The 27,359-nt window shown below is 45.8% G+C and overlaps 1 protein-coding gene across 1 annotated transcript in view; it reads right to left on the bottom strand.

The window, feature by feature from the left end:
• kcnd3 (potassium voltage-gated channel, Shal-related subfamily, member 3) overlaps positions 1-27,359 on the bottom strand; it is a gene marked incomplete at both ends in the record, with an annotated part of 89,041 nt that overhangs the window by 47,542 nt on the left and 14,140 nt on the right. The gene's annotated exons all lie outside the window — the stretch shown is intronic.

Raw genomic sequence — 27,359 nt, 5'->3', positions numbered from 1 at the left:
CTGTACTCACAGGTCAGGTGATGAATCAGTCAAATGCAAGCACACATTACCATTCACACGCAGACTCATGGGCAGGCTCGTATATATATATATATATAAATATATATATATATATATATATATATATATATATATATATATATATATATATATATATATATATATATAGAGCCATGCAAGCACAAACGCAGTAACTGCAGGCGATAAAGCGTGCACAAGCACACCACAATGTACACACAGAGATGTGCCAAGTCTGCCCTTATTAATGATGTTCATGTTTCTTGTGTGCGCATGCAAGCACAATGTGAAGTGAACACATAGGCATGAGAAAATGTATTGTAATAACAGCCAAGCACCTGGATGCATTCACAGACACAGACAGACAGTCAGACAGACACACACACACACACACGTATGAACACACACATACACACACACACAAACACAAAGACGTACGTACACACAAACACACATACAAATACATACGTATGCACACACACACACACACACACACACACACACACACGCACCCACAAGAGATTTGCAGAGGGCTGTACTCGGATGTCAACTGCACCACATTGGCCAACCTCTGACTCCATCCCACCAGCGCTCTAACACTAAACCACAGCCATTATCGAACCCACAGGCTGCGTCCACAGCAAGACAATGGGATAGAACAACAACACTTAGCGTCTCAACACTACTGCACACAGTGGAGAGCCAGGCAGCGTATGAAGCATACAGAAGGAGGTTGAGGAGTAGTGGGGTTTAGCCAGTCAGGGCGGCCCACTGGTCTAAACTCTAGGCTGTAAAGGGAAGTCCGGACATGGACACGTACACGGGAGCGATCAAGCGAATTATAGGAAAGGCCAGGGAATGATGCGATGGCCAAAAGTTGATCCTTCCACCGGTGTGATAACCGGTGTGTTCCCAGTGAGGAGACATCGCCCCACAATGTACATCGCGAAACGCAACATCTCACTCACGCAGTTTGAAAATTGTGTGTGCGTGTGTGGACTTTATATCAGGGGTAGATCCTATTTCATTGAATATAAACCATTGAGACGTTTCCATGATCAAGTGTACCCCCTGCTTCCCCCGTCCAAACATTTTAGACAAACACACCCACACATCAAATCTGCCTTCCCTTTCAGATTTAGCCATACCCTTTGATGTAAACTCAGGAATATATTAGACAAGGTTTACATTAGTTTGGGGGAACGAAAAGTCATGCTTTGATCAATTCTCCTCCTCTTTTGGCAAAGTCAAAAAACAGATGAGAGCGGCAGTAAAGGCTGAATTTCAGGCGAGGATTAACTGGATACCTATTGGGTGGTTGATAACCTCAAATTGAAAATGATAAGATTGTAAGAGCGAGGCAGAGTGGAGAGAAGCTGTGCAGCTCAGAGCCAGCAATGGTCCCCATGGTTACCCAGCCAGCTGACAATCAAGTGCCTTTGTTGCCGTGTGTATGCGTGTGAGTGTGTGTGCGCAGGCTTCTCCGTGTGTGTTCCTGTCACAGGGCTGACAGGGCGAGACCAAGTTTAATCTCAGCAGATTAACGGTGTCTCTGTTTATCAAGGGGCTTCCATAAAAGGCACTCCAGTCAGGGGAATGTAAATGTGTTTTATTATTATTCAACAATAACCGTTGCACAATAACATCAGATTTACAGATTACAGTGCGTGTCAGATACAGAGAAGAGGGAGAGATGCAGAGAGGCAGAGATAGAAGAGAGCGGGAGATACAGAGAGAGAGTGAGAGAGAGGTTTTAAGAAAGGGGTTGAGGAATAACACAGGGACAATAATAAGGGAATGAATGGAAGAAATGAAAAAATAGAGAATGAGGGAGAGGGAATGGAGAGGAGGTTGAAAGGGAAAGCAGGGGTAGAATGGGAGTCAATGCACAATCTGCGGGAGTCCAACAAAATAACAGAATGAGAGGGAGAGCCGATGAGAGAGCCAGAGAGACAGGGATCAAGAGAGAGCAGGAGAGAGAGAAAGGGAGCAAGAGAGAGCAAGAGAGAGAAAAGGGAGCAATAGAGAAAGAGAGAGAGCGAGTAACCAGGAGAGAGAGAGAGAGAGAGAGAGAGAGAGAGGAAGAGTGTGGGGCACGGTTTAATTAGATGAGCTATAAATAACCCGGGGGTCTGACATTTGAAACACACAGAGAGCGCGGAGCCCGAGCGTCTCTGTGTTTTTGTACCGTGTGATGTGCTCCGTGTCATTCTCATGTCACCGCAGTACAGCCAGACGCGCACCAGGTTGTCTTGCCGGGGCGCCGGAGACAACGGGGAAAAGATGTCGCGATCCGTCCTGCTTGTCATTTAGGATCCTGTGGCGACCACGTGAGCGATGTCCAGGGTCAGCGTGAACGCTCAAAGGTGGTGGCCATACCAATGTCTGCAGACACACACTTTCAGATGACTCCATGGCCATTATGCTAGTCTGTCTGCTTTGTGTGCATGAAGTGAAGTGCGATCACATTACGGTGAAGTGTTTCTCTCATTTGCAAGTTACGGAATATGCTAATGAAAGGCTATCTTTTATTTTAATCAAATTGCTACAAATTAGGTTTTAATGATTATAATTTAAGACATTTTATTAACAGAATGAAAGACAATTGAATACCTTGAGGACCTTTAGACACCCTGAGAAAAACACGCACACACACGTGCACACACACACGTGCACACAGACGCACGCACACAAATAAACACAACAGAGATGATGAAGCACACATACTTCCCTCCACTAGTTTCTCCTGTCTGTCACTCCCACAAGACATGCCTAAACACACACACATACAGACACACACACACACACACACACACACTGACACACACACACACACACACACACACACACACACACACACACACACACACACACCCACACACACACATTGATGGAGACGAACACAACAATGACAGAGACAAACACAACCCATGTCAATCATGGAGTTGGTGTATACTCCCTTGCTATAAGGAGCAGACAGGAAGACACATGCAAAAGAACTCCGCTGTGATTAGCTGTCAGACGGAAGAGGAAGACATCCAAATAGACACGCAACACACCCTTTACAATGTCCAAAAGAGAGAACAGGGACTTACTCACGCAGCACACCCCAGAGCCAAAAAAAACAAAAGCAAAATGGATCCGTCACACAAATGACATCAGAAATATGAGGCGACAGGGCTAATACCTTACAATGTAAAGCAAAAAAAAAAAAAAACAACACAAAAGGAAACACTCTATCTCACTCAAGTTCATGGTGGATGTTTTTTGTGATTAATTCAATTCGCTGTAGGATTGCTCTGCTAACCACCGCCTAGCGTAAAGCATTCGTGACATTTATACGTATTTGTCCCCGGTCCTTGCGTCCCTCTACAGCGCTCTATTCATCTCCCCCCAAAGTTGCTATGGGAACTCTAGTTGCCACGGCGTGAGAGATGATAGGGCAATCAGATTTGGTGGGGCTTTGTAATAACATTATGTGGAGGAACAGGACAGCGGGACTTAAAGAATGGAGGAGGGCGGAGGGCGGAGGGCGGTGGCGAAGGACAAGTGCAAGATGGAGGTAGGCCACTTGTTTCCCTGTGTAGGAGAGACGGTGGAGAGGAGAGAGGAGGGAGAGACAGAGGGAGAATAAGAGAGAGAGAGGAAGTAGGAGAGCAACACAGAGAGCGAGACAGAGGAGAGACAGAGAGAGAGAGGAGGGGGTTGGGGCAAAACAGAGAGGGAGACAGCGGAGAGACAGAGAGCAAAATAGAGAAACAGAAAATACATATACAATGAGACAAAGAGAAAGAGAGAGAGAAAGAGCGAGCGAGAGGAAGGTAAAGAAAGAGAGAATCTTGTAAAAGCTTGACCCTGCGACAGGACACCAGGACACCAGAACAACACGACGCCAGCGGAGTGAAGCGAAGTCCCAGCAGTGGACAGTTGTTTGTCTCTGTCTCGGAAGAACGTCCCTGATTCACTGCCAATAAGACCAACCATTGCTCTCTTGGTCCTTCATGAGCCATCACCCACCACCACCCACCCGTCCCAGCTCATCTCCCCACCGCCGCTGTGCTCTCCCTCCGTGGCACATGAGAAAAAAGTGCTAAATGCGTGCACGGGCACGGCAGTGAGGCGGCGACGGCGGCCAGATGCACAACAGATTGCGGTGAAGGGGAGATGCAGCCCCAATCAGTACGCAATGAAATAGACAGGCACTAATAACACTGAAGTAAAAAAAAAGTTAATATTTTTGTTTTTCCCCAGACGGTCTCCAAATGGGACTGGTTGAAGCTGTCAATAGTCGCTCTAGGTCCCAAAATAAGTCCCCCAGTGGGAATGGAGAAGCAACTTAGTGGCAAAGAGTTATTCATATTGCAGGTCTCCGGGTGAACCAAGCAGAACCCAAACTGCTGGCTAACTTCTCCACTCAGAAGTTACAACTCTGGACTCAGAGACGGAGTTCTTCTGTTCACTGGGGAAATGGCTTTTTGGTTGAGTTACCACCCTCCTCGCTCCCCACACACACTATGCACAAACACAAACACTGTACACACACAGGCACACACACAAAATACACACACTATACACCGCATACACACACACACAGGCACTATACACAACCACACTATACACAAGCTATACACACACACACTATACAAAACCACACAATACACACACAGATGCACTCACACACAAGTAGGCACTCATGCACGCACACTTCAAACCATCAGAGTTATTGGATTCTGTCATGTGGGTATATGTGTGAATAACTGTGATGTTGAACGCCACTTTTCTAACTCAATGGCTTGGTAATGAAGTTTCATTGGCCGGGCGAAACACACTGCTCATCTGTCTTGGCGATAAGCTCCAGGACTAATAATCCAGAGTCATATTTACCCAGGCTTTTTATATATTTGTTGGAATTGGCTATGGTTAATGACTCAATGTCTGTGTGAATGAGCGCATATGTGTGCGTGTGTGTGTGTGCGTGTGTGTTTGTGTTTTTTCCCAAGGACTTGGCAAAGGAGGGGTTTATAATCAAAGTGGGCAAACAAATTAAAGCACTATGAGTTTGGCCAAAATGGCCACGGTATTCATTACTGAAGAGTTGTGCACTGGCATCTGTGTGCACTCAAGTGTGTGTGTATGTGTGTGTGTGTGTGTGTGTGTGTGTGTGTGTTACTGTTTGTGTGTGTGTGTGTGTGTGTGTGTGTGTGTGTGTGTGTGTGTGTATGTGTGTGTGTGTGTGTGTGTGTGTGTGTGTGTGTGTGTGTGTGTGTGGTGTGTGTGTGTGTGTGTGTGTGTGTGTGTGTGTGTGTGTGCGCGTGTCCTGTGATCCCTGAATATGAGTCTATTGAGAGATGTAATACATGTTCTGATTCATTACAGGCCTGAGGGTGAAGTCTCCACTCTGTACACTAATGTTCCGCCTCATAGATTATAGATCTATGAGTTGTTCAATAGCCCGCGTTGTATATGAGCCTTCTAACAGCAACTTACTGTCTGTGATTGGTTGAACGTGTGCGTTACGTGTGTGTGTCTGTCAGACAGACTAATAGTCTGTAGTGTGCGATACTTGGTATCCGCCACGCAGATTTAGGGAATATTATCTCTTATTCGTTTTCTTTTGATTTGGTTATTTTGTTTTGTCGATCGTCATGGCGAAGAGCGTCTCCATTGCATCCTCCTCCTCTCCTCTTTCCTCGGTGCGTCTGCGTGTCTCATCTGGTCACATGGTGTCTCACAGGTTGACAGCCGCATCGGCTCTCATTAAAACATCAATACTTCCCTCAGTCATAATCATAGTAAATTGCTGTCTGCTCTCTTCTCTCTTCTCTCCTTTTTTATTTCCCTTCTCCTCATCCAGCTCTCCCTGAGCATCCTCCTCCTCCTTCGAGAATCACACTCACACACACACACACACACACACACACACACACACACACACACACACACACACACACACACACGTGTGAGCGGACGCACACACACACACACACACACACACACACATACACACAGACGTGTGAGTGGACGCACACACACACACACACACACACACACACACACACTCGCGCACGCGCACACACACACACACACACACACACACACGCATACACACAGTAACACACACACACACACACACACACACACACAATAACACATAGATAGGTAAACTGACTCTGCCCATGTTACATCCTCATTTCCATAGATTTTTATCTAATGAAGCCCTTCAAGTTGGTATATGTCTTAGTGTCGGGTCAATACCAAAAGCTAAAGCAAAAAATAACATCCCTATGACACGATCTGTTGTCTTGAGTGGGTATTGACCATCCAGCCGTCTCCCTCATTTTTACTGTTGATCCCTTAAGGGAAATCAATGAATTACCAGCCGGGGGGTCAATGTATTAGCACCACCATAATCAATACATCACTTACAGAGAAAGGTGAACAAGCAGGCACACACTCACGCTCAGACCCACACACACACACACACACACACACACACACACACACACACACACACACACACAAAGACATACACACACACACTGTCTCAATTTGAGTGAAAGATATTATTGATGATGCTATTTAATGGAAGGGTGTTGATCAGTTAGGCAGCAGTGTTAATACCTCTCTCCCTTTCTACAAGCAGTGGAGTAAATACTAAAGAATTCATGTGTTTCATGTACAAATGATTGATGTATCCCAAAATAATGATTAACTTATATAATATTCTATGAATTATAGATTCCTAGTGTGCACTTCACGATTTGATGATGGTATCGTAGAATAAGCCTACGAAAGTCGGACGCCGGCAGCAGTTGAATGATTTCAACTGTTTTTACTCGATACCATTACCATGATGTGCGTTTGCCGCAGCCATCGTTCTTTCACCAGATATTTTCTGGCAACAAACGCAATACACAAAATAACACACATACATACATAAACACACATTACACACACACACACACACACACACACACACACACACACACACACACACACACACACATTAACACATTACGCACACTAACATACACACAAACCAAAGATCAGCCCCATCATGCCCCACCCCCTCCTTTCTGTCCCACATTTCAGGCACAGCACAACAATGCATGTGTTCCTTCTGCTTAAAAAAAGAGCCAGGCGGGCCAGGGGAAGGCGGCGAGGGGCTTTGCTCGTCTCCAGTGCCTCCAGGTAGCCACTGTGCTGCCTGCACTGGCCTACTCTCTGTGTCCTGCTAATCCAGGCACAAAGGGAGAGCGGGCTCTGATGTAAGTCATTGGAGGATAGACACACACAGACACACACAGACACACACTGATACTCACACAGCCACATGGGGACACATGCTGATACTCAGAAACGCACACACACAGATGCACACAGATGTATAGAGACACAAAGAAACAGTACGTAGACACGCACACACACGCACACACATACAACTGAAGTCCACACACACACACACACACGCACACACACATTTTTGTGATGGTTTGACATATAAATATGCACACACAGCACACACACACAATGCACAATCACAGACACACACTCCTACCGGCACATAAACAGAAATCACAAAAACATATGATCCTATTTACGCCTGACCCGAGGAATTGCATCTGTCAAAGAAAGGCAGTGACAGCCTGAATCCTAATGACATTTAGAAAACCTGTGTTTCTGCAATGTTACAGCTAGAGATATGTCTCTATATACACCATTTATTAGGGCTGGTATTGATCTGTCTGCAGACCATGGACCATCTTTCCAGTATGTATGTGTGGCTGTGTGTGTGTGGCTGTGTGTGGCTGTGTGTGTGTGGCTGTGTGTGTCAGTGTGCGTGTATCGTTCTTTGTTCTGAATAAAACATACTGCTATGCAGCTCAAACCCTCTCAAACACTGGAGGCATCAAACACAACAAAATAAAGATCTTCCATCAATAGCATTTACTTCAAATGAGATGCATAACTGAAAAGTGCGGTGCGGTCTGCTCGAGCTGAGCTGCTGTGTGAGTGTTCAAACCAAGCCTAAACCCTGCTTCTAAAGGGACTCCTCATGTGTGTTTCTTTGTGTTCAGCTCGGAGGGACACATACAATTTTTTTTTCTTTTATCTGACCTTGAAATGAGGATAGGCAATGTCTCAGATCCCTTCAAAAGTCCTTGTTTTACAACTTCTGCATGACTAGGCAGATTTCACACTCATTATAACCAGGCTAGTCAGGGATATTTTTCAAAGGGATCGTGTATCAATGCATGGGCATATGCGTTCATAGGTGTGTGTGTGTGTGTGTGTATGTGTGTGTGTGTGCGCATGCTGTACTCTCTTCCCAGTGCATCAGCATGTTTTGGTATCCCCAGTGGTCTGAGATGCTCCGTTGATAATGAGTGTGTTTGCTAACAGAGTCGGATGAGGCTCTCACGGAGACCTAGCTGACATTGATATACACACGCACGCTCGTGGACACACTCTCTCACACACACACACACACACACGGACACATACACTTGCACACACAAACACACCCACAGGCACACAGACTTGCACGCATACACTTGCAGACACACACACACACACACACTTGCACCCACACACACAAACTCTGGACTGTCTGGTCTCCCCAGGGGTCATTTCATTGTTTTGGGGGTAAACATTAGGACAGAAGCGCAACAAACTACAAAGCAATGGATCATCAAGTCACATCAGGGGGGCAGAGGGCCGCATGTGGTAATCGAACAAACAGCCAGAAGCTGGCCTCATCTGCAGCTCTCCCACTGTAATTGCAGCGACCCGTTCCCAATGTCGGGCTCCAGAGAGACAACACAGGATTAAGATGAATCTCCCTTTCCCGCCCCTGACAGGAAGAGCGATCGCAGCGATACACCGTTACAGGACACCCGCCTCCGCCTCCTCCAATCTCTCCCCCATCCCAGCCTCTCCCCGCCCCCCTGCCCCCCCCCCCCCCCACCAGACACCCCACGTCCCTCCTCCCCACCAAACCACACGGGTGTTTGTCATTGTCATGGCGATGGAAATTGAGGTGAGGGGGGGATCAACGCATCCTCGTTAGCCGTCAGAGAGCCGGAGCGACAGCAGGGCGCGCTGTGGTGTTGGGGGGAGGAGGGGGGGGGGGGGGTGTGATGTCACAAGTGGCCCGCAGGCACAGCCCTGATTGGCCCTGGGGAGCCCACACGTGGGTTAATGCAGGTTAAAACATCAGGTGTGAAAATAAGCCAACTGGACTAACCACTCTGCATGCTGCAGCCTCCCGGCCTGTCACGAATGGATGCTCGTTTAATTGCTGCCGGTAGGTTCCGGTTCAGCCGAGCCTCTGAGCCTTGCAGTCATCCAAGGCACGTGTGTGTTTGCTAATGATACGATTTATCTTTGCATGCATCTATGCCTGTGTGTGTGTGTGTGTGTGTGTGTGTGTGTGTGTGTGTGTGTGTGTCTGTGTGTGTTTGTGTTTCAAGTGTTTAGCAAATCTGCAATGGGCTTATCTGCATAACCCTGGACTGTTTTGCCCTAAACTTTTTGTGAACATGTATTTATTTTCGTTCATACATGCACGTGTGTGTGTGTGTGTGTGTGTGTGTGTGTGTGTGTGTGTGTGTGTGTGTGTGGGTGTCTGCATGCCTGCGTGCACTGTCTCCCGATGGAGCTTCCTGGGAAAGCTATTCATTTTTCATTATTGGACATAAGAGGGGCCATAATTCAATAATATGGTAATACATTTGTCCAACTCTTAAATATCTAACTCTGGGGAGGAGAGGCCAGGGTAGTACAGGGCAGGGCGCCAGACTGCCCAGATACCGCCTCCATACCCTAGATACCCAAACACTCACACATACACACACACACACAAATACATATCCATACATGCACACACACTCATACACTCATACTCACCCGTACACACACACACACACACACACACACACACACACACACAAACACAAACACACACACAAATAAAACCTGTACACACACACACACACACAAACACACACAAATACAAACCCGTACACACACACACACACACACCAACACACATCCACACCAACAAACACACATGTAACTACAGCGGTCTGGCGGTACGCGCTCGTTAACCTCCTCAGAATGCCTCTGCAGCCCTACCACTCACAGCGAGGCCTCCGTGTCTCACAGGGGCTACCCTGGACCTCTCTCCTAAACTTCCTCCATTCATCCATCCATCCCCGGGCCTCTCTCTCTTCCTCTCCCCTTCATTTGCTGTGCTCCTGCCAGGGGAGACAGGGGTGAGGAGCCATGCCTTCCATCATTAAAGGCCCCTCACAACACAGGGCCTGTTTCAGCGCTGGGATGCACACAGAGGGAGGCTTTCATGTGCTGTGGCACAGCACATGAGGGGCAGACTAATTCTCTATTAATGGAGGCAGCGCGCCTTATTGCTCATTAAAAATGAATGGAGACAAGCTCTCGCCACTGATGACTACACACACACACACAGACACCTGGGTCGGGCCAAAATGTGTTCCACACCACCGATGGTCGGCAGGGGATGTGACACCGACAGAGTGAGCGGTGAGGAGACGCCGGAGTCTGCCGTGTAGAGATGTGTTTCTTCTCTCTTTGGAGAGAAAACAGATGTATTTTCGTTCAATGACAGATTTTGTAGTGCACACAAAGTGGGACTACAGGTGCAAACAAGATAAAACCAATAGGGGGACGGCGAGAGAGAAGATGGGAAGACAACACAATAAAATGGGGATTACAGAGGAATTTGGTCCATACTGAGGAGGGAACAAGAACACTACTAGTCTAGACGAGGCACTGCAAGTAGAGTGAGGGCACGCAGGTAATTAACTAAAATACCTCATTACATCTAATGGAAGAGTGAGATGCACATGAATGAAAGAGAAATTCAAATGATGATGACAGCTGGGGGGGTTATAAATAACTAGAGAGCGAGAGAGGGAGATATAAAGAGAGAGAAAGAGAGTAAAAAATAGGAGGGGAACTCTTAGAAATGAACGAAGAATACAGCGTACAGCAGACACACAAACACACACACACACACACACACACATTTCCCCCTGCAAACGTGACTGTTTGTTCAATTAACGATAATTAATGTTTACACATGAAGAAGCGGAAAGGAAACTCAAACGTGGCCAAACATCCTTGGGGGGCTAAAGCTATTAAGTAAAGCAGCATTTTTTTTGTTCTTCCTTTTTTTATATATTGATTGTTCCGCATATTAAAAGTGCAGCAGCCATTAAGCCCGTTGCTTTTTAACTCTGCTCACATTAGGAGCAGAGACAGTGATGAATGGCTCTGGAAGTATGTGAGACAGCTGTCTGGCTCGCCACGCAGTCTCGGTGATAACACTGCTACCAAACCAAGTGGTACTGTTTTCACTCCGCTATGCGTAAGAAAACAAATACAAAGTGTCTGGTAGGTGCTGAGCTGAATTTTAATTAGAATATGCATGTAACATAAATCAATGTAACAACAATACCTCATAACCAATTTTTTTAATCATTTTTATTAAGAAACCAATTTGGCCTGACAAAATGAAATGTATAAGTTGTATAACCGTAGCAAGACTCACAAAATGATTGGCACAGGGAATTAGCGTAAGAGAGTCTCGAGGTAAACAGAGGCTTGGATCTGGAAGGGCTGAAGAGCACATCGTGGTAGTATTAGGCCATTCACATTTAGTACTTTTTCCTTAGATGGACTATCATAGCATGTTAAGTGCCACTATTGCTGTTTTCATAGCTTAATATAATTGCATCACAGTAGCAATTGATTCTTATTGACAGTATCACACAATCAAATACAAATATTTTTGTAATATAACCTATGGAATATATCATCTGTAACATCGGTGTCATTGGCATGGCGATATCTACTAAATGTAATGGATTTTTTGTGGTCAATTGAGATTGGATTATCAGTCTACAATGTATTATGCCTAACAAAAGGTATTTACTGTTAATTTAAGTTCTTCACTTACTGTGTGAAGTACTACCTATTCTTTTAGAAAAACTAAAGAGTTGCACGAAAGGTGTGAAGGTGAAAACGGTGTTAGATATCTTGTGGGGGTGTACTTGTGAATCTTAGAAGTGAGATCAAATGCGAACATGGCAGAGCAAACAGAAGGCCTTCTGGCTAATGTCACCACAGATACATCAATAACAAACATGTATCGCAAATAAATCGACCACTGGATTGTTGAAAAGACATTGGAAGACATAATTCTGATAAAAAATAGATTTACTTTAATCAGAAGCAATTCAAGTAGAGTAGAAAGGAAGTATTGAATCAATAAACAGTGATTCGAGAAGCAGGCATGGGGTTGGGTATGTTGCATGAGGATGACTTCAGATAGGCTCTGGCTAGTGGGGAGCAGATCTTTTGAGCTGGGAGTTGAAAACACTCGCCACCACCAATGCGCCCCTAACCACTACACTACACTGTGACCACATGATCACAGTCACATGACACACTGATTTACATCAACAAGACAAGAAGCCACACACAATGACGCCACAACATTTAAAGGAAAGAGGCATATCGTCAGCAAAGAGGTCTACCTAGGCCTGTCGCGATATGCAATAAATCAATTAATCACATTATAAATTTAAATGAGTTCGATAATTTTGCCGGCCGTGATCATTTTCATTTGCATACTTTTTATTTTTTCTCGTGTCTCTCTCTATCTATGAGACTGGATGACAAGAGTTTTCACTCCGGAGCATCGGTCTCGACAGACCCCTCTTGCTTCCTTAGCGTAATGAGGAGTTAACCCTCGAGTCGTGTGAGTCACGGGTCAGCTGCATGGTCTCTGTGTGGGGAGGCGGAGCCCAGGTGTTACACAGTCAGAGCCTGTCTATGCCCGTCTTCTGCGCATCTTCATAGACAGTCTCTGCTAGAGCGCAGCATGAGAACCCCATGAGGAGTAGCAAGCCAGAGAAAACGCTAGTTGAGATTTGGAGGATTAAAAAACAAATGGAATTGGTTTCAAAGCCGAACGCGACAGCTGCCATCTGGGAGCACTTCGGGTTCTAACCCTATGACCATGGTGAACCACTTAAACTGTGCAAGCCGGTATGTCGCATATGTTATAAAACGGTAGCAACTAAACACGCCAATACAACAAACATGCATCTCCACCTAAAGCATAATCATCCGATGAAAATATATATAATAATCATGAAATAAAAATATAACAGATCATGGGACGTCTCCGTCTTCTAGACAGTGCACAATCACTGGGGTGTTTAGTCAACAAACAAAGTACAAACAGGACAGTGCACAATGGTGCGCACTCACAGAAAGTGTAGTTTGCTTCATGTAGTTTTTATTTCAATTCAATTTATTGTTTTTGGTTGTGTTTGGTTTTTATTCATGTGCATTTTTTGTCCATTTTATTTATTGTTTTTGGTTGTTTTGTTTATTTATTTTGGATATTTAAAATGTCTTCCAGTTCCACTGTTAAATATTCTTATGAATAACAGTTTATTGATCTTTGAAAGGTTGTACTTGTATTATTATGCCATTATCATTATATTAGTTGAAATTTTATCAACTAATATTTTATTTTATTTTAATATTATCACTTATCGCAATCATTTCTGTGACAATTGAGCTACATTTGTTATTGTAACAGGCCTAGGTCTACCTTCACCTGTCCTACTGTTTAATATACAGGCTGAGGAGAGCCTTACATTCAACAAACCACTTAACCCTTGAGAAGGTCATATGTTGACTGGAGTGCAACTCTAGCGATACACTGGATATATGAAACCACTTCAGCTCATCTCATTCCACAGGTGGAGACACAGTTCTGACTATGCTCTCTAAAAGGCCGACACTCAAAAACAGGAGAGGAGAGAAGAAGAGCACCATCGATTCTCCCCCTCGCCCAAGAAAGAATATCATCATATGACAAGGGCAGGCCACTCCTGGCGCCCAGAAAGAGACGGCTGATCTTCCAAATAAATGACCTTTTCAAAAACGCTCACATTGTCTCCTGTTTATGTGTCCAAATACTATTTTTCGTCATTGTTTTTTTGTCTTCTTTTCCTTCTCCTTGTCTTTTCATAAGAATTGTTTTGCATTGCCATTCCAGCTCCAAAACGCTACCGTAGGAGTCCACACAGCAGCTGGCGCATTCCGGGTTGAATGGTTATCATGGTTATCATCACAGACCAACATCTATACAGACACACCCACAATCACAGTCGACTTTAAATTACTTTATAATGCTAGAATTAGTCAAAAGACCTGACAGTAGCCACAAGTGTGTGTGTGTGTGTGTGTGTGTGTCTTGTGTGTGTGTGCGTGTTCTCGGGCCAGTGACTGATGTTTAAGTCCAGCCATTGTTCTCCACACCAGACAACCAGAATCAGGATCATTTGTCATGTGCATTATTCCACAGGCCATGAATACCAAAGAGACACCGGGTAGCAAGAGGTAGAGAGAGAGAGAGAGAGAGAGAGAGAGAGAGAGAGATTGATAAAGAGAGTGAGAGAGATAGAAAGAGAAAAGGAGAGAGAGAGAGAGAGAGAGAGAGAGAGAGAGAGAGAGAGAGAGAGAGAGAGAGAGAGAGGAATAAGGCTGTTGATCCACCACCAAAACAAGTCCTATGCACCCGATCACACAATCTTAAATCACTGACAGATCCTCCCCCCTCCCCAACCATCAGCACCCAACCCACTTCTGTTCGTTCCTCATTTCTCTCCCTGTCTTGCGGGCCCAGGAGTGCGGTAGCATTTCATATTTCCATCACACAGCGAGCTGGAAGTTTTTACATCAAGGTTGACATGGCCAATAAATTGTTCTTGGAAGACTGTGAGACTGGGGGGAAGAAAGAGAGATAGAGAGAGAGAGAGAGAGAGAGAGAGAGAGAGAGAAAGAGAGAGAGAGAAAGAGAGAGAGAGAGAAAGAAAGAAAGAGAGAGAGAGTGAGAATGAGAGAGAGAGAGAGAGAGAGAGAGAGAGAGAGAGAGAGAGAGAGAGACAGAGAGAGACAGAGGAGTGATTCGGAAGCTAAGTCCAAAAATGAATGGGTGAGTGGGGGCTGGCAACTGGTGGTTTACAAGCCCTCCCTCCCCTATGTTGTTAATGTGTTGGATGTTGTAAATAATAAAACAAAGTCGCGAATGAGAGGGCGGCGGGGGGCGGGGGGTTATTAATAAGTCAGTGCGGTGACTTATACATCCACTAGGTCTCTGATGAAGGATAATACAGTGATGAAACAACACCTGGTGCTGAGGGTTTGGGGGGGCGGTTGCCAGTGCTTCTGAATGGCATGTTACTCATTCATTTTTCACACAGACACACATCAAAACAACACGGAACGCCCTGAGGGCTACAGTAGCATGTAGGACTCCATGAACACATGCATAATCACACACACACGCACACACACACACACAGACACACACACACAGTACTCTTATAGTCTGTCTGTGTCTCTCTCTCTCTCTCTCTCTCTCTCTATCTGTCTCTCCCTCTCTCTCTCCAACACACACACAATTCTCTCAGGCGCATATAGGAAGGCATACAGTACGCATCTTAATCAATGTAGCGATCTCATCCCCTTCGTCATCCGTCATTCCCCCTCTGTGTCTCTCTCCCACCCCCTCCCCCCCTCTCTCTCTCTCTCCCTCTCCCAGTCGTGCTCGAACATTCACACACACACAAACTTCACTTTCCATTACTCCCAGCCAACTTCACAAAACCCTCCCCCGCCACTATCTCCCCTCCTCCCCGACTCCCTCCCCCATCCCCAACCTGCTCCTGTATTCCCTTTAATACCCCGCCTGATTCATTCATCATGGGTCTTAGCATGAGCCCAGCCAACCCCTCTCATCACTCCCAGCCCAGCCATCACCCCCACCTGGGGAAACCCAATCCTCCTGGCCCCTGGTTCCCTCTGAACCCTGTGGATCTTTAGCCCTCCGATGCCACCGGGGCGTGACCATCTGTCACAGTCATCCAAACCAGCCCCACAAGCAGACTAGCTTGCAGACACACACACGCACACACACACACACACACACACACAAACAGGCGTGCACACACACACATGGAATTACATGCGTTGTGCATGCAGATATGCATTGCGTGCACCCACACACCTGCTCACTCACTGGCATGCAAACACACACATAGCACGCAGACACACACCCAGGTATGAAGGGGTCAAATGTGAAGTTATATTTGCAACGGAAGGTTGAAAATGTGGCTCGTTTTTTTGTCGTTACTTCCTGGCCGAATAAAAGGAAGGAGTGATTAGTCTTCTCCTCACTGAGTACTCCATTGATCTGCTCCGTGTTTCCCGCCCCAGTTCCCGGAAGGAGACGTCAGCGAGAAATATTCCAGCCTTTGTGAATCTTAATGTATCAATTTGGTGTGTGGTGTCTGTGATCGTGTGTGTGTGTGTGTGCATGCGCACTCATCGCGTGCACGCCCTCAGTGCATGAGCGTGCGCGTTGATGCGTGTAAGAGCAGTGCGCCAGTAGCTGTGGTGCGCCAGGGATCCCACTGTGAGAGCACGGCCATCTCGTCTGAGATCAAGCAGCGTCGGACTGCTCGTGGAGCTGCCTCCGCTGAGAGCAGCCGCTCATCCACATCTCTTCCCTCCTCGCTCTCATTTCTACATTTCTCTTTCTATTCGGCGCCTCAAACCCACCGTTCCCATATGTCTCCCTTTTACTCAAGCTTTTAACTTCATATCTTTCCCTCTCGTATTTCACCGACTAGAAGAAGCTCTGTGGTACGGATGGTTTGGGCTCAGTCGGACCTAGTTGAAAGTAAATGAGTTTGAACCTTCATATCCCCAGAAAAGGATACTTTAGCAAGATGCCTAACTCCCTATTCCTACTCATTGTGTACCACACTGACCTGATGTATCCTGGATAAGAGCATCTGATAGATGATAAAATAGTACAATAGCAAATAGCGGCCAATGCAATAACGGCCAATGCAAGGCCATCACATGCACCCCCCCCCCCCCCCCCCACACCCCTCCCCCAACTCATAAATCAGTTTTGCACACTCCACTAATCTGATAGGATCACAACAACCAAGCAAAAGCTAATTTAAGCCCAAGCAGTTAGTCTCCCGTCCAGCAGACAGGGAACCATGGGCCCTGTCATTGGCAGTCCCCCAGCATACCTGCCCTGAGGCGGTCCCATATCCTGTGTGCTCCTGTTGATGGAGGAATGAGCGGGAGTGGGGCTGGTCTGTATCCAATGAATGGCCATTAATGATTCACAGTGGGACCTGGATTAGTTGAAGGTTCCCTGGCAGATGAATGTGCCCGATCCCTGGTTGCTCCAAGGTTAATCAGACCCCCCCCCGTGGACCAGCTCCCAGCCCCATCATTACAGGCCCCTGCTGGTTTCTAAGTTACCGTTGGCGACCCGAGGTGGGCTCTTCATCCATCTGAAGACGAAGGACCGACAGACGGGTGGACGGACGGGGAGATAGGCGTTCGGCGGGGGAGGATTCACACAGATTCGGGCCCGAGGGCAGCGTGCGAAGCGTGTGAAGCTCGTCATGGAGACGTAAAGCCCTCGCTTGTTTTGCGCTGGCGGCCTGTCCCTGGCATACCGATCAATCCTGCCCGTGCGCACGTGACACACACACACACACACACACACGCTCCTCTTTAGCATCATCCCCATGCCTGCGCTTCTTGATACGATTAGGAATGGAATTAAGGTTGAAAACACTCCCTACAGATATGCATTACGCATGCATGCTCACACTAACACACACACACACACACATGCATTAATGTTGATTCAAACAGAGAGGTCATGCTGAAGGATGAATTAAAGAGAGAATAAAATTACTCTGAGTTAGTTCATCCATCCATCCCTGCATCCTTTCATTCATCCATCCATCCATCCATTTATTTATTTATTTTGCTCTACCTCTCCCTGCCCCTCTACTTTCTCTCCACAATCATGTTTGCCCTCCTCATATCCTCTAATCTTCGCTCCTATTCACTGACTCCAACTCATTCCGATCAATCCCTCACCCATCCATCAATGCGATTGACAGATCAATCATGTCAAATTATCTGATCTACGCATATTTTCTTTCTTTACCTCCCCTGGATTGGTCCATTTTACTCTACCCTCCTGTCTCATTGATCCAACCTACCCCCTCTCTCTATCTATCTCTCTCTGAATCCCCCCCTCTCTCTCTCTCTCTCTCTCCATTTATTTCATTCTGCTCTTCCCTGCTGATTCATTGATACAGGTCTCCTTCATTCTGATCGTAACTCAAAGCAACACACAGCATAATGCATAATGAGGCTGTACGTGTGTGAATGCAAACAAACCTTGGAGTATATTTCATAGTTAATTATAGGTCATTAACACATCAGAAAGTAATTTGAAATATAGAAATATTACTTCCTTGATGCCTAAAAAAACAGTTGCAGCTTTTAAAGCCCTCTGTAACAAAAATAATTTTTGTGTTAATCCATCAATAAAACATATACCACTCAGTTTGACCTCTTCAAGACTCATTTCAGGCTCAAACACAGCGAGGTATCCTGAAGACTTATTCTCGATAACACTCCATCCCTCATGCGTTCCACTCTGTGCTCTCAGCAGGAAAGCCTGGTTCAGGCCACAGAGAGCAAAACGTGTGTATGTTAAAAGGAGAATGCACCCATGAAAAAGTGGGAAAGTAAAGTAGTCAATCTTGCTTCCTCAGGCTGGAAAAGGTTTGGCATCCGAAGCCAGATGTGTTGACTGAATACCATGAGTGGATAATGAGCAGCTGAATCTGTCTGTTAGTGTGTGTATGTGTGTGTGTGTGTGTGTGTGTGTGTGATTGCGTGTGCGTGTGTGTGAACAGGGCAGTTGCTAGGAATTCTGGGCCCCCTGAAAGAATATCGGTGTGGGCCCCTCTCCCCCATTCATTGCCACCTTAAATGTTCTTGTTTTTCAGTGTTCTTGACGGTGCCTGGTGTAATACACCCAATTTGTTTCCTTTTTTAAATTTAACGACTTAACAAGTCAGTAGTATGTAAATTATGTATTATTAATTGTCTTATTCTCATTTCCCTGATTTGCAACACTTTATTACACCTCTGATTGCAAATACATTTTCAATTAACCACTCAACAAATAGGTGTGGGTAATTATAGCACTGATATGCAAAAAACAAAGTGTCCTGGCTCAAGATAGTCCACAGGTAAATATGTAGCATTTAACTTAAATGTGCAAGTGAAACAAAGAGCACATGGAATACGTTGTTGTAAAACAAATATCAAAAACAACAAGCCTCATCTAATCTCAATGAAAGTTTAAATTGGCTTGTTTGTTCACTGTAAGTCTCATCGCTCACTCACTTCCGATGAGGAAGAACCATGGGAAGAACCAGGCACGTGCACACATAGGGCCCTAGGGGTGATTGAGCCCCTGCCCTTTTTGCCTCGTATTAAAAAGTGCCCTCTGAGTGTTCTTCAACAATCGCACCCGCAAAAGTGCTCGTCCGCGATCGAACGCCCCCCCCCCCCCCCCCAACAATCGCGCCCGCAATAGCGCTCGTCCACGATCCAACCCCCCGTTAACAATAGCGCTTGTCCGCGATCCAACCCCCCCCCCCCCCCCCCCCCCCCCCTACCGTCAACAATTCGGCACCTGCCCTCAAAACTCCTGAGTGTGCACGTCCCTGGGAAGAACGAACCGCGGTGTGGACCAAACCATTTTTTAAGAAGGGGTCAAGGGGATTATTGAAATTATTAAAATTAGAATATTGTATGATTTGTGGCTTTGTTTTAATTCGGATTCATTCATATGAATATATATTAGTTCAGTGTATGCATAATAATTTTGTCATAGAGGCTACTGGGGGCTGTGTGTGGGCCCTAGCGGGCTGTGGGCCCTTATAATTGTCATAACCTTTCCCCCCTATACGACGGCGCTGTGTGTGAATATTAATGATGTCTCTCTGCCAATCAGTACCTCTCTGTATTTCACTGTGCTTTTGCTTGAGTGCTTGTTTTTCCGAGTTAGTCAGCCTGTCTGTGTATCTGTTTACGTGTCTGTACTATACCGTCCTTGGGGTCGACTCTACTGCTGTCTTCCATGCCTTTGGTGCAGCCCACGTCACTATGCTCAACTAACCTAGTTTATATTACTTTGGCTTGATGATATTTATATTAGCCTAGCATATTTTTCTTAGCTTAGAATATATATATTTTTTGTGGATTAGCTGTGTGTTAGCTTTTATGTGGGGACTTGATGGAAAAACATGTCTGAGCAAGTGTGGGAGTTTGGTACCATAAAAGTGGTAAGATACCCAATAACAAAAGTCCTACCTCACAATCAATGATATTACATTAAGCAAATATCATACATTTGTTTTGCCAAGCATTATTCAAAAAGAGGAGGTGTAAGGGCTTAGGGCCATGGGGACAGCTTGAAACCCAAAACGTTGCAAAACCATGGGTGCAAAAGAGTCAGAGGTCAAATAGGGAAACAGCATCAAAATGTTCTATTGTGATAATCCCACAAAAGCCAAATCTGCCCTGAGTCTCATTGCTGCAGTAGCAGTACTCTCCTTGTTCCCTGCAGCTCCCTTTTGTGTTTTACATAAGAGTATTTGACCTGAACGTCTCTTCACTGTGCCTCTTCACTTACTCAACTCTCCCTCCTACAGCTCTCTCCGTCTCCGTCTCTCTTGCATGTACATGAAGGTGTCGAAAAAATAAGAGAGTGGAAGTGTAGGAGACAGAGAGCTAGAGAGGAGGAGGAAGTGACAGAGAGATGCAGCAGAGAGATTCAGAGATAGATATATAGTGTGAGACAGTGAGAGAAAGACAAGTGAGAAAGGGAGAGAGAACGAGAAAGTAAACGAGAAAGAAGGGGAGCTAGGATAGAAAGATCCTCAAGAGTCAAATGCCCATGTTTTGTTCCATTAAATGTATGGTACATTACACTTAAGTATAGAATTGAGAAGGAATTAGCTAGGTTTAAAGCCTACTGTATCCGTTTCGCTGGTAATCATCCCAGTACTTAAATAAAGAATAAAACAAAACAGGAGCTATAAAGATCACTATTACTGCATCTGCAGCATTTTAGAGAGCACAGCATTTTCAAATGTTCAATAAAGGTTAGTGCTATTGCCTTCCTTCCTGCATTCACTCCTCTATCACTACATCTGATTCGGTGTCACGACAGGATACTTCCCAGGATACAGGATACTTTTATTAAACCCTTCCTTCCCTTCCTCCCTCACGGCGCTAGCTCCAAGGAGGGCGGGGTTAAGAGGTCAGCGTCCGCCCTTGTCAATCGGCGGGACTCTGTCAGAAGGCTTTCAGAAGCCACTCCTCTCCCAATCCTGCCTGACTAAATGACTTTCCGTGAAACCCAGCTCCAATCAACGCTCTCCGCCTAGTGACCCGCCGAGTCAGACGCCTGCAGCTGCAACCAAGGGTGAGAGACAGGGAGATTGATTATACAATTCATCTCTGGGTCATTATGCAGTCTTGTCTCCCCTTCACTGTCACCTCACCAGGCCGCCACTCCCCTCACCCCCGGGAACATGCATATATATATTTATATATGTATATATACCTATGAAGACTAGGTGTAGCTTTCCACCAATAAGATGGAAGCGTGGAAGGATGAGGAGCAGGTCGGCCCTACCCTGCTGACTGACCTATCATGTAACCTTCTTGTAACATTGGGTTGGTTGTGTTATGTGTGTGTGTGTGTGTGTATGTGTGTTTGTGTGTGTGTGTGTGTGTGTGTGTGTGTGTATGTGTGTGTGTGTGTGTGTGTGTGTGTGTGTGTGAGTGTGTGTGTGTGTATGTGTGTGTGGTCTGCTGTTGCAGATCTTCCAATTTTTTTTTTTTTTGTGTTTTTTTGTGTCTGGCTCTAAGCGCTCTCTCTCTCTCTGTCTCTCTCTCTCTCTCTCTCTCTCTCTCTCTCTCTCTCTCACTCTTTCTCTCTCCCTCTCTCTCTCTTTCTTTCCCATACCCTGCTTCTCCATCTTCATTTCCCTCCTCTACACCACCAGTCACCCTCTATGTCCCCTCATATTAATGCTATAACACTATGCTAAAACTTTGCTGAGCTCTTGCTTAAATCTCCCCTCTGACCCGATCTGTACATAGACATTATAATGCATAATACATGCATCATACACATAATATGTGTATTATGCATCTGCATGCAGGCACACATGGACACAGGCATACACATACACGTACATATTCTTATAGATATCTCCTTGGAAGTATAGATTAATTACTTTTGTGTACTATGTTGTAACTGTTCACACTGAGTAGGTCCTGTTTTCTCTTATTATGATTGGTGTGAAATTAATTACCTCTGCAGAATGAGTAGGGTGTCAAAGAGAATTGAATAACAGGATTATCTTAATGGCAACAAAATGTGCATTAAAGGGCTTATGTGCACACTCTGAAAAACATGACATTAGCCTTAAACACACACACACACACACACACACACACACACACACACACACACACACACACACACACACTTCTGCCTCTGCTGTGCAAAGATAACAGGGTCTATCTCCTGATTGTGGGAAGGATTAGTGGGAGGGACTTGACAAAATGCTTTGAGGGCAATTATTCTTTTAATTGACCGCATTTATCTAAAACGTTTCTCCCTCACAGGGCTTTTTGCGCCCCATCCAGCCTCTGAACACACCCTGCTTTTGCACTTTCATAACAGAAAATGGGAATGAAAATAATCAATGTGGTGTGTGGGAGTGCATGTGGGTGTGCATGTGTGTGTGTGTGCACATGCAACGTATTTTTCTCTTAACTGACAGATTGCTCATCGGCTCTGTTCACGCTTGTCCCCCTGAGTGTGATGTACCATAACGGAGCGACGTCAGCACGCCAGCAACGCGACGATGCAGACCTGTGATGTATGGCGCGCTGTGATACGCTTATAGTCCACAGTGTGCATGGCTGAGGTCTTGGTATATTCATCTGCCTCGCGCTGCAACAATGGCAATCACTCAATAGCTGCGGCATCCTTTATGTGCATATAGTATACCCAGCTCCCACCCGCACACACACACACACACACACACACACACACACACACACACACTCGCACTCCAAAACGACTTCAGCCTGATGCCACCACCACCATCATTACTGCCTCCACCACCCTTACCATCGCCACCACCTCCGCTACAATTACCCCCATCTCCACCACCACCACCACCACCCCCACCACCAACTCCCTCTGCTCCCTCGCCCTGCTGTCTACCCACCCCTTATCACAACAACAATGCAGAGCTGAGGTAGCTCGAGTCAGTGATGCTCATGCAAGGAGATTGTGCTCCATTGTCTTGACCTATTGTCTGGAGTATCTACAGAGACGCGATCCTCTACTTTGCATGATATGTTGTCCCCTTCAGGGGGCCTGTCTGTTTATGTACGGATGCTAGGGATGCTGCGGTGAGCACCAAAGAGGTACGGCTCTGTGTTTTGGCTCTCACTCGTTCTACATGGACGTATCCCTCTCCATCTCTTTCTTCCTCATATCTATTTTAGAGCCTGTGTGGGTGTGTGTGTGTATGTGTGTGTGTGTGTGTGTGCGTGTGTGTGTGTGTGTGTGTGTTTGTGTTTGTGAGTGGATGGTTGCGCGCATGTGCAAATGTGTGTTTGTGTGTGTGTGTGTGCGCGCGCGCATGTTTCCATGTCTATCTCTCTCACCACCTGTTTTCCTGTGGGGGAAATATAGACTTTTTGGTGGTCTAAAAAAATGAGAATGCCGGCGTGATTGAATGAGGTTAATAGGAAAAAAAACAACACTTGAATAGATTGGGAAAAAAAGAATGGATTTGCCCCGACATGATACACACACTTGAACTCGTAACGACAGTCACAGCATCCTAATCGCAGAGGCAGCTCAGAACGGTGCTATTGATTTTCTGGTGGGGGCTGAAAATGGGAGTGTGAATTTATCATGGAGGGTGGGTTTGGGAGGGTTATGGCCAGGCAATCATCCGCACAGAGCAGCATGTGGAGAGGCAGGCACACACACACAATTCCTTATTTCCTTATAAAGACAGAGAGAGAGAGAGAGAGAGTCATACAGAACACGAGTGAGAGAGAGAGAGAGAGAGAGAGAGAGAGAGAGAGAGAGAGAGAGAGAACAAGAGAGCGAAAGAGAGAGAGAGAGAGAGAGAGAGAGAGAGAGAGAGAGAGAGAGAGAGAGAGAGAGAGAGAGAGAACAAGAGAGCGAAAGAGACAGAGAAACAGATCTTAGAGCCAGACACAACCACCAAGGAAACAAATGGGAAGATCTGCACTAACAGACCTGGGCGCACACACACACACACACACACACACACACACACACACACACACACACACACACACACAAACACACAAACCAACTCAATGTTTAGCTAACAAAAAGTTACTTTTGGTCATTGATATCCCCTCAGGGCTGAGCGACCTATAAGCGGATGTCCGGAGACACCCCAAGTGAGCGAGAGAGCGGAGCAACAGGCGTGAGTCACCGGTTGTAAGTTGTCGAGGTGTAAAGTCCTGCTCTCTCTGAACACAAGCTCTGCTTCAGCTCTGTTTGTCTCTTCTCTTCTTTAGTTGACCTGCCACTGACGCAGGAGAAGAAGGCAGAAGAGACGGGAAGTAAACAGATAAAACATAGGGAGCCTATAAATAGAATGGTTCCATATGCGTTCAAACATGTTATTGACATCAACACGTCTGTTGAGGAACTGCATCTAAAAACAGGAGATAGTGGCTTGGGGGTGATAAAAAAAAGTGTAAGAGAGTCAGTGAGGCTGGGGATGATGGGTGAGAGATGGCTGTGCGTCCGTCTGTGTGTACGTATTTAGATTTCTCAGCATTTACAAATCCCTCGGCGTGCGAGCGCGTGTGTGTTATGTCCCTATGTTTTTCTTTCAGCTTTTTCCCGACATCCGCTCAGATTATAATTATCATTTAACACTTGGGTTTCCACTCCAACCCAAACAGCGTATTACGGGCAGATAAACATGTTTAAAATATGACCGGTGGAAGAGATGCAATCACACGTTATGCTTTGCGTGGGTTTTTCCCCCACGTACACATCAACTCAATTCAGAACAGCCCGGCAGCCTGTGTGAGTGTGAAAGAGAGAGATAAATAAGAAAGAGTGAGAGAGAAAGGGAGGGAGTATGAAATGTACAGCATATTGTGAAGACGGAGTGCACACATCAGAGGAAGGAGGTGTGCTGAGAGGGGGAGGCATAATGTGAGAAATGGAAGGCTGGGGGAGAGAGAGAGAGAGAGAGAGAGAGAGAGAGAGAGAGAGAGAGAGAGAGAGAGAGAGAGAGAGAGAGAGAAAAAAAGAGAGAAGGAGAGAGAGGAGGGGGTGGCTGAGACAGAGACGGAGGGGGTAGATGAAGAGAGTGTGGATGATTTCTATTTATAGCTCAACTGTGTGATATGTGCCAATAGGTGTTCAAACCAGAGACTGGGGACCGCTTTGTCAAGGGCTGATCCAACACTCACTTCTTTACTTCTTTACTTTAGCTAACATCACATACCTCTACATCTGTATGTATGGACAAGACGAATGGAAGTCAACGATTGAAACCAATTCATCGAGGAGTAAAATAAATACAGACAGATATGTGCAGATATTTCTGTCGCCAGATGGACATAAAAAATCCTTTACAAAATTGAGTACTCCTATGTGTGACGGTTATAAATGTTAAGTAGAGCAGCAGAGTTTAATTCATACATCACTATTATCAAAAAAAGGATTTATCTCATGATACCATTTAATCATACCAAATCCTTAAATGATTGGATTTTTTTTAACAAAATACCCCAGAATAGAGGATTAGGCCACTGTGAACAATAGCAAATATTTGGGCAAATAATCTACGTAATCTGCGATTTGTCACTGTAGGCGCAAACGTCAGCAGAGACAATTCCTTTCCTAAGCATTCACTTTCCAGTAAAGAAAAAAAGAAAACAAAACAAAAAATCAAGACTATGTGACACTCAAGACGGCGGCGTCTTCTTTGCTCTTTCCATGCCGACTGAAGGCGCCGCTCATTCACATTGGAGGCACATCTTAATCTGTGGCTGTAGCACCTTGGCACAGAGGCCACAGCCACTTATTGAATTGTATGGCTATCACATCAATCACCATGCGCTGTGACCGGCCTCCACTCACTAAAGCATTTATCTAATCATTCTCTCGTGACGGAGCTGATGAATAACACTCCTCTCGGCCATTGCTTTGAACGTAATTGTATCTGCCTATACGACAATGACCGTTGTCGTATAGGCACCTGTATGTCTGTCTCCATAGGACCGTCTCTCTGCCTCCCCACACCTGTATGTCTGTCTCCATATGACCGTCTCTCTGCCTCCCTGCACCTGTATGTCTCTGTCTCCATAAGACTGTATGCTTCCTGACCCTCTATGTCCCTGTTCTAGCAGGTACGTCCCGCGGTGACCTGTTCCTCCATGTCTCCGTCTTCACAAGTCTCTCTGCATCCTGTGATGTTGAGGGCCCTTCCAACACCTGTTCCCTGCGCCTGAATGTGTCTGGCTCTTGTATGTCTACGTCTTCATAGGACTGTCTCTTGGCTTCCTTCTTGACCACGTAAATATCCATGTTTTGATGGTCATCTCTCTGCCTGCAAGTCACTATGTTTAAAAGGTTTTCTCTCTCCCTCTGTGTGTCCCTGTGTCCCTGCGTCTCCATCTTCAGACTCTTCTGCCGCTCTATGCAACTTTGTCTGCATATGTCCCTCTCAATCTCCTTTCTTAGATGAACACACACACACATAAGAATATGAATACAATACAAATAGTGGCCTGTATACACCCACAAACACAAGCAGAGACAGGCATAGCAACCAACCACACAGGTTTCAGACGTACGTGTGCATGCACACACACACACACACACACACACACACACACACACACACACATGCTGAGAGCACAGCATACACGTTGCAGCTTTTGGAGAAAGAGCCAAAGCAAATTTGTTTCTGGTTAATTTTTTTTCGTCTGCTTTCGGTTTGGAACAAATCGTGCCAACCTTTCAGCTGGAGACCAGAGTACAGGCCAAGCAGACCACTGAGAACCACCCTGCAAGGGGCACCAACACAAAACACAGCATTTCTCCCATGCTTACTCCCATCCACACCATACACTCACACTTACACACAAACACACCTACATCCACACACACACAAACACTCACACACCCACAAACCTAAAACCTAGTGTTTAAGAGAAGGTCCTCAGACCACAGGCCTCAGTGCCTACCAATGGTACCAACTTCCAACACT

The sequence above is a fragment of the Micromesistius poutassou genome (assembly GCF_964030765.1).
Source record: "Micromesistius poutassou genome assembly, chromosome: 15".
In the NCBI taxonomy this organism is placed as follows: domain Eukaryota; kingdom Metazoa; phylum Chordata; class Actinopteri; order Gadiformes; family Gadidae; genus Micromesistius; species Micromesistius poutassou.
This window is presented reverse-complemented; position numbering and strand designations above follow the sequence as displayed.